The following is a 15268-nucleotide window of genomic DNA, read 5'->3' on the forward strand; positions in this document are numbered from 1 at the left end:
GTGTTCGAGTGTTCGAATCGTAATGCGCAAGAAATGGTAATGAAACCCCGTATTTACATATCTGCCACTGTGCAGGAGAATCCGAATAGGTGTTCGAGTGTTCGAACCGTAATGCGCAAGAAATGGTACCGAAACCCCGTATTTACATATCTGCCACTGTGCAGGAGAATCCGTATAGGTGTTCGAGTGTTCGAACCGTAATGCGCAAGAAATGGTATGGAAACCCCGTATTTACATATCTGCCACTGTGCAGGAGAATCCGTATAGGTGTTCGAGTGTTCGAACCGTAATGCGCAAGAAATGGTGCCGAAATCCCCTATTTACATATCTGCCACTGTGCAGGAGAATCCGTATAGGTGTTCGAGTGTTCGAACCGTAATGCGCAAGAAATGGTACGGAAACCCCGTATTTACATATCTGCCACTTTGTAGGAGAATCCGCATAGGTGTTCGAGTGTTCGAACCGTAATGTGCAAGAAATGGTATGTAAACCCCGTATTTACATATCTGCCACTGTGTAGGAGAATCCGTATAGGTGTTTGAGTGTTCGAACAGTAATGCGCAAGAAATGGTACGGAAACCCCGTATTTACATATCTGCCACTGTGCAGGAGAATCCGTATAGGTGTTCGAGTGTTCGAACCGTAATGCGTGAGAAATGGTATGTAAACCCCGTATTTACATATCTGCCACTGTGCTGGATAATCCGTATAGGTGTTCGAGTGTTCGAACCGTAATGCGCAAGAAATGGTATGTAAACCCCGTATTTACATATCTGCCACTGTGCAGGAGAATCCGTATAGGTGTTCGAGTGTTCGAACCGTAATGCGCAAGAAATGGTACGATAACCCCGTATTTACATATCTGCTACTGTGCCGGAGAATCCGTATAGGTGTTCGATTGTTCGAACCGTAATGCGCAAGAAATGGTATGTAAACCCCGTATTTACATATCTGCCACTGTGCAGGAGAATCCGTATAGGTGTTCGAGTGTTCGAACCGTAATGCGCAAGAAATGGTACCGAAACCGCGTATTTACATATCTGCCATTGTGCAGGAGAATCCGAATAGGTGTTCGAGTGTTCGAACCGTAATGCGCAAGAAATGGTACCGAAACCCCGTATTTACATATCTGCCACTGTGCAGGAGAATCCGAATAGGTGTTCGAGTGTTCGAATCGTAATGCGCAAGAAATGGTACCGAAACCCCGTATTTACATATCTGCCACTGTGCAGGAGAATCCGTATAGGTGTTCGAGTGTTCGAGCCGTAATGCGCAAGAAATGGTGCCGAAACCCCGTATTTACATATCTGCCACTGTGCAGGAGAATCCGTATAGGTGTTCGAGTGTTCGAACCGTAATGCGCAAGAAATGGTACGGAAACCCCGTATTTACATATCTGCCACTTTGTAGGAGAATCCGCATAGGTGTTCGAGTGTTCGAACCGTAATGTGCAAGAAATGGTATGAAAACCCCGTATTTACATATCTGCCACTGTGCAGGAGAATCCGTATAGGTGTTCGAGTGTTCGAATCGTAATGCGCAAGAAATGGTACCGAAACCGCGTATTTACATATCTGCCATTGTGCAGGAGAATCCGAATAGGTGTTCGAGTGTTCGAACCGTAATGCGCAAGAAATGGTACCGAAACCCCGTATTTACATATCTGCCACTGTGCAGGAGAATCCGAATAGGTGTTCGAGTGTTCGAATCGTAATGCGCAAGAAATGGTACCGAAACCCCGTATTTACATATCTGCCACTGTGCAGGAGAATCCGTATAGGTGTTCGAGTGTTCGAACCGTAATGCGCAAGAAATGGTATGGAAACCCCGTATTTACATATCTGCCACTGTGCAGGAGAATCCGTATAGGTGTTCGAGTGTTCGAGCCGTAATGCGCAAGAAATGGTGCCGAAACCCCGTATTTACATATCTGCCACTGTGCAGGAGAATCCGTATAGGTGTTCGAGTGTTCGAACCGTAATGCGCAAGAAATGGTACGGAAACCCCGTATTTACATATCTGCCACTTTGTAGGAGAATCCGCATAGGTGTTCGAGTGTTCGAACCGTAATGTGCAAGAAATGGTATGGAAACCCCGTATTTACATATCTGCCACTGTGCAGGAGAATCCGTATAGGTGTTCGAGTGTTCGAATCGTAATGCGCAAGAAATGGTACCGAAACCCCGTATTTACATATCTGCCATTGTGCAGGAGAATCCGAATAGGTGTTCGAGTGTTCGAACCGTAATGCGCAAGAAATGGTATGGAAACCCCGTATTTACATATCTGCCACTGTGCAGGAGAATCCGTATAGGTGTTCGATTGTTCGAACCGTAATGCGCAAGAAATGGTATGTAAACCCCGTATTTACATATCTGCCACTGTGCAGGAGAATCCGTATAGGTGTTCGAGTGTTCGAATCGTAATGCGCAAGAAATGGTACCGAAACCCCGTATTTACATATCTGCCACTGTGCAGGAGAATCCGAATAGGTGTTCGAGTGTTCGAACCGTAATGCGCAAGAAATGGTACCGAAACCCCGTATTTACATATCTGCCACTGTCCAGGAGAATCCGTATAGGTGTTCGAGTGTTCGAACCGTAATGCGCAAGAAATGGTATGGAAACCCCGTATTTACATATCTGCCACTGTGCAGGAGAATCCGTATAGGTGTTCGAGTGTTCGAGCCGTAATGCGCAAGAAATGGTGCCGAAACCCCGTATTTACATATCTGCCACTGTGCAGGAGAATCCGTATAGGTGTTCGAGTGTTCGAACCGTAATGCGCAAGAAATGGTACGGAAACCCCGTATTTACATATCTGCCACTTTGTAGGAGAATCCGCATAGGTGTTCGAGTGTTCGAACCGTAATGTGCAAGAAATGGTACGAAAACCCCGTATTTACATATCTGCCACTGTGCAGGAGAATCCGTATAGGTGTTCGAGTGTTCGAATCGTAATGCGCAAGAAATGGTACCGAAACCCCGTATTTACATATCTGCCATTGTGCAGGAGAATCCGAATAGGTGTTCGAGTGTTCGAACCGTAATGCGCAAGAAATGGTATGTAAACCCGTATTTACATATCTGCCACTGTGCAGGAGAATCCGTATAGGTGTTCGAGTGTTCGAACCGTAATGCGCAAGAAGTGGTATGGAAACCTCGTATTTACACATCTGCCACTGTGCAGGAGAATCCGTATAGGTGTTCGATTGTTCGAACCGTAATGCGCAAGAAATGGTATGTAAACCCCGTATTTACATATCTGCCACTGTGCAGGAGAATCCGTATAGGTGTTCGAGTGTTCGAACCGTAATGGGCAAGAAATGGTACGGAAACCCCGTATTTACATATCTGCTACTGTGCCGGAGAATCCGTATAGGTGTTCGATTGTTCGAATCGTAACGCGCAAGAAATGGTATGTAACCCCCGTATTTACATATCTGCAACTGTGCAGGAGAATCCGTATAGGTGTTCGAGTGTTCGAACCGTAATGCGCAAGAAATGGTACGGAAACCCCGTATTTACATATCTGCCACTGTGCAGGAGAATCCGTATAGGTGTTCGAGTGTTCGAACCGTAATGCGTGAGAAATGGTATGTAAACCCCGTATTTACATATCTGCCACTGTGCTGGATAATCCGTATAGGTGTTCGACTGTTCGAACCGTAATGCGCCAGAAATGGTACCGAAACCCCGTATTTACATATCTGCCACTGTGCAGGAGAATCCGTATAGGTGTTCGAGTGTTCGAACCGTAATGCGCAAGAAATGGTACGGAAACCCCGTATTTACATATCTGCCACTGTGCAGGAGAATCCGTATAGGTGTTCGATTGTTCGAACCGTAATGCGCAAGAAATGGTATGTAAACCCCGTATTTACATATCTGCCACTGTGCAGGAGAATCCGTATAGGTGTTCGAGTGTTCGAATCGTAATGCGCAAGAAATGGTAATGAAACCCCGTATTTACATATCTGCCACTGTGCAGGAGAATCCGAATAGGTGTTCGAGTGTTCGAACCGTAATGCGCAAGAAATGGTACCGAAACCCCGTATTTACATATCTGCCACTGTGCAGGAGAATCCGTATAGGTGTTCGAGTGTTCGAACCGTAATGCGCAAGAAATGGTATGGAAACCCCGTATTTACATATCTGCCACTGTGCAGGAGAATCCGTATAGGTGTTCGAGTGTTCGAACCGTAATGCGCAAGAAATGGTGCCGAAATCCCCTATTTACATATCTGCCACTGTGCAGGAGAATCCGTATAGGTGTTCGAGTGTTCGAACCGTAATGCGCAAGAAATGGTACGGAAACCCCGTATTTACATATCTGCCACTTTGTAGGAGAATCCGCATAGGTGTTCGAGTGTTCGAACCGTAATGTGCAAGAAATGGTATGTAAACCCCGTATTTACATATCTGCCACTGTGTAGGAGAATCCGTATAGGTGTTTGAGTGTTCGAACAGTAATGCGCAAGAAATGGTACGGAAACCCCGTATTTACATATCTGCCACTGTGCAGGAGAATCCGTATAGGTGTTCGAGTGTTCGAACCGTAATGCGTGAGAAATGGTATGTAAACCCCGTATTTACATATCTGCCACTGTGCTGGATAATCCGTATAGGTGTTCGAGTGTTCGAACCGTAATGCGCAAGAAATGGTATGTAAACCCCGTATTTACATATCTGCCACTGTGCAGGAGAATCCGTATAGGTGTTCGAGTGTTCGAACCGTAATGCGCAAGAAATGGTACGATAACCCCGTATTTACATATCTGCTACTGTGCCGGAGAATCCGTATAGGTGTTCGATTGTTCGAACCGTAATGCGCAAGAAATGGTATGTAAACCCCGTATTTACATATCTGCCACTGTGCAGGAGAATCCGTATAGGTGTTCGAGTGTTCGAACCGTAATGCGCAAGAAATGGTACGGAAACCCCGTATTTACATATCTGCCACTGTGCAGGAGAATCCGTATAGGTGTTCGAGTGTTCGAACCGTAATGCGTGAGAAATGGTATGTAAACCCCGTATTTACATATCTGCCACTGTGCTGGATAATCCGTATAGGTGTTCGACTGTTCGAACCGTAATGCGCCAGAAATGGTACCGAAACCCCGTATTTACATATCTACCACTGTGCAGGAGAATCCGTATAGGTGTTCGAGTGTTCGAACCGTAATGCGCAAGAAATTGTACGGAAACCCCGTATTTACGTATCTGCCACTGTGCAGGAGAATCCGCATTCGAGTGTTCGAACCGTAATGCGCAAGAAATGGTATCGAAACCCCGTATTTACATATCTGCCACTGTGCAGGAGAATCTGTATAGGTGTTCGAGTGTTCGAACCGTAATGCGCAAGAAATGGTACGGAAACCCCGTATTTACATATCTGCCACTGTGTAGGAGAATCCGCATAGGTGTTCGAGTGTTCGAACCGTAATACGCAAGAAATGTTATGTAAACCCCGTATTTACATATCTGCCACTGTGCAGGAGAATCCGTATAGGTGTTCGAGTGTTCGAACCGTAATGCGCAAGAAATGGTATGGAAACCCCGAATTTACATATCTGCCACTGTGCAGGAGAATCCGTATAGGTGTTCGATTGTTCGAACCGTAATGCGCAAGAAATGGTATGTAAACCCCGTATTTACATATCTGCCACTGTGCAGGAGAATCCGTATAGGTGTTCGAGTGTTCGAATCGTAATGCGCAAGAAATGGTACCGAAACCCCGTATTTACATATCTGCCACTGTGCAGGAGAATCCGAATAGGTGTTCGAGTGTTCGAACCGTAATGCGCAAGAAATGGTACCGAAACCCCGTATTTACATATCTGCCACTGTGCAGGAGAATCCGTATAGGTGTTCGAGTGTTCGAACCGTAATGCGCAAGAAATGGTATGGAAACCCCGTATTTACATATCTGCCACTGTGCAGGAGAATCCGTATAGGTGTTCGAGTGTTCGAACCGTAATGCGCAAGAAATGGTGCCGAAATCCCCTATTTACATATCTGCCACTGTGCAGGAGAATCCGTATAGGTGTTCGAGTGTTCGAACCGTAATGCGCAAGAAATGGTACGGAAACCCCGTATCTACATATCTGCCACTTTGTAGGAGAATCCGCATAGGTGTTCGAGTGTTCGAACCGTAATGTGCAAGAAATGGTATGTAAACCCCGTATTTACATATCTGCCGCTGTGCAGGAGAATCCGTATTGGTGTTCGAGTGTTCGAACAGTAATGCGCAAAAAATGGTACGGAAACCCCGTATTTACATATCTGCCACTGTGCAGGAGAATCCGTATAGGTGTTCGAGTGTTCGAACCGTAATGCGTGAGAAATGGTATGTAAACCCCGTATTTACATATCTGCCACTGTGCTGGATAATCCGTATAGGTGTTCGAGTGTTCGAACCGTAATGCGCAAGAAATGGTATGTAAACCCCGGATTTACATATCTGCCACTGTGCAGGAGAATCCGTATAGGTGTTCGAGTGTTCGAACCGTAATGCGCAAGAAATGGTACGATAACCCCGTATTTACATATCTGCTACTGTGCCGGAGAATCCGTATAGGTGTTCGATTGTTCGAACCGTAATGCGCAAGAAATGGTATGTAAACCCCGTATTTCCATATCTGCCACTGTGCAGGAGAATCCGTATAGGTGTTCGAGTGTTCGAACCGTAATGCGCAAGAAATGGTACGGAAACCCCGTATTTACATATCTGCCACTGTGCAGGAGAATCCGTATAGGTGTTCGAGTGTTCGAACCGTAATGCGTGAGAAATGGTATGTAAACCCCGTATTTACAAATCTGCCACTGTGCTGGATAATCCGTATAGGTGTTCGACTGTTCGAACCGTAATGCGCCAGAAATGGTACCGAAACCCCGTATTTACATATCTACCACTGTGCAGGAGAATCCGTATAGGTGTTCGAGTGTTCGAATCGTAATGCGCAAGAAATGGTACGGAAAGCCCGTATTTACGTATCTGCCACTGTGCAGGAGAATCCGCATTCGAGTGTTCGAACCGTAATGCGCAAGAAATGGTATCGAAACCCCGTATTTACATATCTGCCACTGTGCAGGAGAATCCGTATAGGTGTTCGAGTGTTCGAACCGTAATGCGCAAGAAATGGTACGGAAATCCCGTATTTACATATCTGCCACTGTGTAGGAGAATCCGCATAGGTGTTCGAGTGTTCGAACCGTAATGCGCAAGAAATGTTATGTAAACCCCGTATTTACATATCTGCCACTGTGCAGGAGAATCCGTATAGGTGTTCGAGTGTTCGAACCGTAATGCGCAAGAAATGGTATGGAAACCCCGTATTTACATATCTGCCACTGTGCAGGAGAATCCGTATAGGTGTTCGATTGTTCGAACCGTAATGCGCAAGAAATGGTATGTAAACCCCGTATTTACATATCTGCCACTGTGCAGGGGAATCCGTATAGGTGTTCGAGTGTTCGAATCGTAATGCGCAAGAAATGGTACCGAAACCCCGTATTTACATATCTGCCACTGTGCAGGAGAATCCGAATAGGTGTTCGAGTGTTCGAACCGTAATGCGCAAGAAATGGTACCGAAACCCCGTATTTACATATCTGCCACTGTGCAGGAGAATCCGTATAGGTGTTCGAGTGTTCGAACCGTAATGCGCAAGAAATGGTATGGAAACCCCGTATTTACATATCTGCCACTGTGCAGGAGAATCCGTATAGGTGTTCGAGTGTTCGAGCCGTAATGCGCAAGAAATGGTGCCGAAACCCCGTATTTACATATCTGCCACTGTGCAGGAGAATCCGTATAGGTGTTCGAGTGTTCGAACCGTAATGCGCAAGAAATGGTACGGAAACCCCGTATTTACATATCTGCCACTTTGTAGGAGAATCCGCATAGGTGTTCGAGTGTTCGAACCGTAATGTGCAAGAAATGGTATGGAAACCCCGTATTTACATATCTGCCACTGTGCAGGAGAATCCGTATAGGTGTTCGAGTGTTCGAATCGTAATGCGCAAGATATGGTACCGAAACCCCGTATTTACATATCTGCCATTGTGCAGGAGAATCCGAATAGGTGTTCGAGTGTTCGAACCGTAATGCGCAAGAAATGGTATGTAAACCCGTATTTACATATCTGCCACTGTGCAGGAGAATCCGTATAGGTGTTCGAGTGTTCGAACCGTAATGCGCAAGAAGTGGTATGGAAAACTCGTATTTACATATCTGCCACTGTGCAGGAGAATCCGTATAGGTGTTCGATTGTTCGAACCGTAATGCGCAAGAAATGGTATGTAAACCCCGTATTTACATATCTGCCACTGTGCAGGAGAATCCGTATAGGTGTTCGAGTGTTCGAACCGTAATGCGCAAGAAATGGTACGGAAACCCCGTATTTACATATCTGCTACTGTGCCGGAGAATCCGTATAGGTGTTCGATTGTTCGAACCGTAATGCGCAAGAAATGTTATGTAACCCCCGTATTTCCATATCTGCAACTGTGCAGGAGAATCCGTATAGGTGTTTGAGTGTTCGAACCGTAATGCGCAAGAAATGGTACGGAAACCCCGTATTTACATATCTGCCACTGTGCAGGAGAATCCGTATAGGTGTTCGAGTGTTCGAACCGTAATGCGTGAGAAATGGTATGTAAACCCCATATTTACATATCTGCCACTGTGCTGGATAATCCGTATAGGTGTTCGACTGTTCGAACCGTAATGCGCCAGAAATGGTACCGAAACCCCGTATTTACATATCTGCCACTGTGCAGGAAAATCCGTATAGGTGTTCGAGTGTTCGAACCGTAATGCGCAAGAAATGGTACGGAAACCCCGTATTTACATATCTGCCACTGTGCAGGAGAATCCGCATTCGAGTGTTCGAACCGTAATGCGCAAGAAATGGTATCGAAACCCCGTATTTACATATCTGCCACTGTGCAGGAGAATCCGTATAGGTGTTCGAGTGTTCGAACCGTAATGCGCAAGAAATGGTACGAAAACCCCGTATTTACATATCTGCCACTGTGTAGGAGAATCCGCATAGGTGTTCGAGTGTTCGAACCGTAATGCGTGAGAAATGGTATGTAAACCCCGTATTTACATATCTGCCACTGTGCTGGATAATCCGTATAGGTGTTCGACTGTTCGAACCGTAATGCGCCAGAAATGGTACCGAAACCCCGTATTTACATATCTACCACTGTGCAGGAGAATCCGTATAGGTGTTCGAGTGTTCGAACCGTAATGCACAAGAAATGGTACGGAAACCCCGTATTTACATATCTGCCACTGTGTAGGAGAATCCGCATAGGTGTTCGAGTGTTCGAACCGTAATGCGCAAGAAATGTTATGTAAACCCCGTATTTACATATCTGCCACTGTGCAGGAGAATCCGTATAGGTGTTCGAGTGTTCGAACCGTAATGCGCAAGAAATGGTATGGAAACCCCGTATTTACATATCTGCCACTGTGCAGGAGAATCCGTATAGGTGTTCGATTGTTCGAACCGTAATGCGCAAGAAATGGTATGTAAACCCCGTATTTACATATCTGCCACTGTGCAGGAGAATCCGTATAGGTGTTCGAGTGTTCGAATCGTAATGCGCAAGAAATGGTACCGAAACCCCGTATTTACATATCTGCCACTGTGCAGGAGAATCCGAATAGGTGTTCGAGTGTTCGAACCGTAATGCGCAAGAAATGGTACCGAAACCCCGTATTTACATATCTGCCACTGTGCAGGAGAATCCGTATAGGTGTTCGAGTGTTCGAACCGTAATGCGCAAGAAATGGTATGGAAACCCCGTATCTACATATCTGCCACTGTGCAGGAGAATCCGTATAGGTGTTCGAGTGTTCGAGCCGTAATGCGCAAGAAATGGTGCCGAAACCCCGTATTTACATATCTGCCACTGTGCAGGAGAATCCGTATAGGTGTTCGAGTGTTCGAACCGTAATGCGCAAGAAATGGTACGGAAACCCCGTATTTACATATCTGCCACTTTGTAGGAGAATCCGCATAGGTGTTCGAGTGTTCGAACCGTAATGTGCAAGAAATGGTATGGAAACCCCGTATTTACATATCTGCCACTGTGCAGGAGAATCCGTATAGGTGTTCGAGTGTTCGAATCGTAATGCGCAAGAAATGGTACCGAAACCCCGTATTTACATATCTGCCATTGTGCAGGAGAATCCGAATAGGTGTTCGAGTGTTCGAACCGTAATGCGCAAGAAATGGTACGAAAACCCCGTATTTACATATCTGCTACTGTGCCGGAGAATCCGTATAGGTGTTCGATTGTTCGAACCGTAATGCGCAAGAAATGGTATGTAACCCCCGTATTTCCATATCTGCAACTGTGCAGGAGAATCCGTATAGGTGTTCGAGTGTTCGAACCGTAATGCGCAAGAAATGGTACGGAAACCCCGTATTTACATATCTGCCACTGTGCAGGAGAATCCGTATAGGTGTTCGAGTGTTCGAACCGTAATGCGTGAGAAATGGTATGTAAACTCCATATTTACATATCTGCCACTGTGCTGGATAATCCGTATAGGTGTTCGACTGTTCGAACCGTAATGCGCCAGAAATGGTACCGAAACCCCGTATTTACATATCTGCCACTGTGCAGGAGAATCCGTATAGGTGTTCGAGTGTTCGAACCGTAATGCCCAAGAAATGGTACGGAAACCCCGTATTTACATATCTGCCACTGTGCAGGAGAATCCGCATTCGAGTGTTCGAACCGTAATGCGCAAGAAATGGTATCGAAACCCCGTATTTACATATCTGCCACTGTGCAGGAGAATCCGTATAGGTGTTCGAGTGTTCGAACCGTAATGCGCAAGAAATGGTACGAAAACCCCGTATTTACATATCTGCCACTGTGTAGGAGAATCCGCATAGGTGTTCGAGTGTTCGAACCGTAATGTGCAAGAAATGGTATGTAAACCCCGTATTTACATATCTGCCACTGTGCAGGAGAATCCGTATAGGTGTTCGAGTGTTCGAACCGTAAAGCGCAAGAAATGGTACCGAAACCCCGTATTTACATATCTGCCACTATGCAGGAGAATCCGTATAGCTGTTCGAGTGTTCGAACCGTAATGCGCAAGAAATGGTACCGAAACCCCGTATTTACATATCTGCCACTGTGCAGGAGAATCCGCATAGGTGCTCGAGTGTTCGAACCGTAATGCGCAAGAAATGGTACGGAAACCCCGTATTTACGTATCTGCCACTGTGCAGGAGAATCCGCATTCGAGTGTTCGAACCGTAATGCGCAAGAAATGGTATCGAAACCCCGTATTTACATATCTGCCACTGTGCAGGAGAATCCGTATAGGTGTTCGAGTGTTCGAACCGTAATGCGCAAGAAATGGTACGGAAACCCCGTATTTACATATCTGCCACTGTGTAGGAGAATCCGCATAGGTGTTCGAGTGTTCGAACCGTAATGCGCAAGAAATGTTATGTAAACCCCGTATTTACATATCTGCCACTGTGCAGGAGAATCCGTATAGGTGTTCGAGTGTTCGAACCGTAATGCGCAAGAAATGGTATGGAAACCCCGTATTTACATATCTGCCACTGTGCAGGAGAATCCGTATAGGTGTTCGATTGTTCGAACCGTAATGCGCAAGAAATGGTATGTAAACCCCGTATTTACATATCTGCCACTGTGCAGGAGAATCCGTATAGGTGTTCGAGTGTTCGAATCGTAATGCGCAAGAAATGGTACCGAAACCCCGTATTTACATATCTGCCACTGTGCAGGAGAATCCGAATAGGTGTTCGAGTGTTCGAACCGTAATGCGCAAGAAATGGTACCGAAACCCCGTATTTACGTATCTGCCACTGTGCAGGAGAATCCGTATAGGTGTTCGAGTGTTCGAACCGTAATGCGCAAGAAATGGTATGGAAACCCCGTATTTACATATCTGCCACTGTGCAGGAGAATCCGTATAGGTGTTCGATTGTTCGAACCGTAATGCGCAAGAAATGGTATGTAAACCCCGTATTTACATATCTGCCACTGTGCAGGAGAATCCGTATAGGTGTTCGAGTGTTCGAATCGTAATGCGCAAGAAATGGTACCGAAACCCCGTATTTACATATCTGCCACTGTGCAGGAGAATCCGAATAGGTGTTCGAGTGTTCGAACCGTAATGCGCAAGAAATGGTACCGAAACCCCGTATTTACATATCTGCCACTGTGCAGGAGAATCCGTATAGGTGTTCGAGTGTTCGAACCGTAATGCGCAAGAAATGGTATGGAAACCCCGTATCTACATATCTGCCACTGTGCAGGAGAATCCGTATAGGTGTTCGAGTGTTCGAGCCGTAATGCGCAAGAAATGGTGCCGAAACCCCGTATTTACATATCTGCCACTGTGCAGGAGAATCCGTATAGGTGTTCGAGTGTTCGAACCGTAATGCGCAAGAAATGGTACGGAAACCCCGTATTTACATATCTGCCACTTTGTAGGAGAATCCGCATAGGTGTTCGAGTGTTCGAACCGTAATGTGCAAGAAATGGTATGGAAACCCCGTATTTACATATCTGCCACTGTGCAGGAGAATCCGTATAGGTGTTCGAGTGTTCGAATCGTAATGCGCAAGAAATGGTACCGAAACCCCGTATTTACATATCTGCCATTGTGCAGGAGAATCCGAATAGGTGTTCGAGTGTTCGAACCGTAATGCGCAAGAAATGGTATGTAAACCCGTATTTACATATCTGCCACTGTGCAGGAGAATCCGTATAGGTGTTCGAGTGTTCGAACCGTAATGCGCAAGAAGTGGTATGGAAACCTCGTATTTACAAATCTGCCACTGTGCAGGAGAATCCGTATAGGTGTTCGATTGTTCGAACCGTAATGCGCAAGAAATGGTATGTAAGCCCCGTATTTACAAATCTGCCACTGTGCAGGAGAATCCGTATAGGTGTTCGAGTGTTCGAACCGTAATGCGCAAGAAATGGTACGAAAACCCCGTATTTACATATCTGCTACTGTGCCGGAGAATCCGTATAGGTGTTCGATTGTTCGAACCGTAATGCGCAAGAAATGGTATGTAACCCCCGTATTTCCATATCTGCAACTGTGCAGGAGAATCCGTATAGGTGTTCGAGTGTTCGAACCGTAATGCGCAAGAAATGGTACGGAAACCCCGTATTTACATATCTGCCACTGTGCAGGAGAATCCGTATAGGTGTTCGAGTGTTCGAACCGTAATGCGTGAGAAATGGTATGTAAACTCCATATTTACATATCTGCCACTGTGCTGGATAATCCGTATAGGTGTTCGACTGTTCGAACCGTAATGCGCCAGAAATGGTACCGAAACCCCGTATTTACATATCTGCCACTGTGCAGGAGAATCCGTATAGGTGTTCGAGTGTTCGAACCGTAATGCCCAAGAAATGGTACGGAAACCCCGTATTTACATATCTGCCACTGTGCAGGAGAATCCGCATTCGAGTGTTCGAACCGTAATGCGCAAGAAATGGTATCGAAACCCCGTATTTACATATCTGCCACTGTGCAGGAGAATCCGTATAGGTGTTCGAGTGTTCGAACCGTAATGCGCAAGAAATGGTACGAAAACCCCGTATTTACATATCTGCCACTGTGTAGGAGAATCCGCATAGGTGTTCGAGTGTTCGAACCGTAATGTGCAAGAAATGGTATGTAAACCCCGTATTTACATATCTGCCACTGTGCAGGAGAATCCGTATAGGTGTTCGAGTGTTCGAACCGTAAAGCGCAAGAAATGGTACCGAAACCCCGTATTTACATATCTGCCACTATGCAGGAGAATCCGTATAGCTGTTCGAGTGTTCGAACCGTAATGCGCAAGAAATGGTACCGAAACCCCGTATTTACATATCTGCCACTGTGCAGGAGAATCCGCATAGGTGCTCGAGTGTTCGAACCGTAATGCGCAAGAAATGGTACGGAAACCCCGTATTTACGTATCTGCCACTGTGCAGGAGAATCCGCATTCGAGTGTTCGAACCGTAATGCGCAAGAAATGGTATCGAAACCCCGTATTTACATATCTGCCACTGTGCAGGAGAATCCGTATAGGTGTTCGAGTGTTCGAACCGTAATGCGCAAGAAATGGTACGGAAACCCCGTATTTACATATCTGCCACTGTGCAGGAGAATCCGCATTCGAGTGTTCGAACCGTAATGCGCAAGAAATGGTATCGTAACCCCGTATTTACATATCTGCCACTGTGCAGGAGAATCCGTATAGGTGTTCGAGTGTTCGAACCGTAATGCGCAAGAAATGGTACGAAAACCCCGTATTTACATATCTGCCACTGTGTAGGAGAATCCGCATAGGTGTTCGAGTGTTCGAACCGTAATGTGCAAGAAATGGTATGTAAACCCCGTATTTACATATCTGCCACTGTGCAGGAGAATCCGTATAGGTGTTCGAGTGTTCGAACCGTAACGCGCAAGAAATGGTACCGAAACCCCGTATTTACATATCTGCCACTATGCAGGAGAATCCGTATAGGTGTTCGAGTGTTCGAACCGTAATGCGCAAGAAATGGTACCGAATTTACATATCTGCCACTGTGCAGGAGAATCCGCATAGGTGCTCGAGTGTTCGAACCGTAATGCGCAAGAAATGGTACCGAAACCCCGTATTTACATATCTGCCACTGTGCAGGAGAATCTGTATAGGTGTTCAAGTGTTCGAACCGTAATGCGCAAGAAATGGTACGGAAACCCCGTATTTACATATCTGCCACTGTGCAGGAGAATCCGTATAGGTGTTCGACTGTTCGAACCGTAATGCGTGAGAAATGGTATGTAAACCCCGTATTTACATATCTGCCACTGTGCAGGAGAATCCGTATAGGTGTTCGAGTGTTCGAACCGTAAAGCGCAAGAAATGGTACCGAAACCCCGTATTTACATATCTGCCACTATGCAGGAGAATCCGTATAGCTGTTCGAGTGTTCGAACCGTAATGCGCAAGAAATGGTACCGAAACCCCGTATTTACATATCTGCCACTGTGCAGGAGAATCCGCATAGGTGCTCGAGTGTTCGAACCGTAATGCGCAAGAAATGGTACGAAAACCCCGTATTTACGTATCTGCCACTGTGCAGGAGAATCCGCATTCGAGTGTTCGAACCGTAATGCGCAAGAAATGGTATCGAAACCCCGTATTTACATATCTGCCACTGTGCAGGAGAATCCGTATAGGTGTTCGAGTGTTCGAACCGTAATG

The sequence above is a fragment of the Camellia sinensis genome, chromosome 15 (genome assembly GCF_055761805.1).
Source record: "Camellia sinensis isolate YWXY chromosome 15, ASM5576180v1, whole genome shotgun sequence".
In the NCBI taxonomy this organism is placed as follows: Eukaryota; Viridiplantae; Streptophyta; class Magnoliopsida; order Ericales; family Theaceae; genus Camellia; species Camellia sinensis.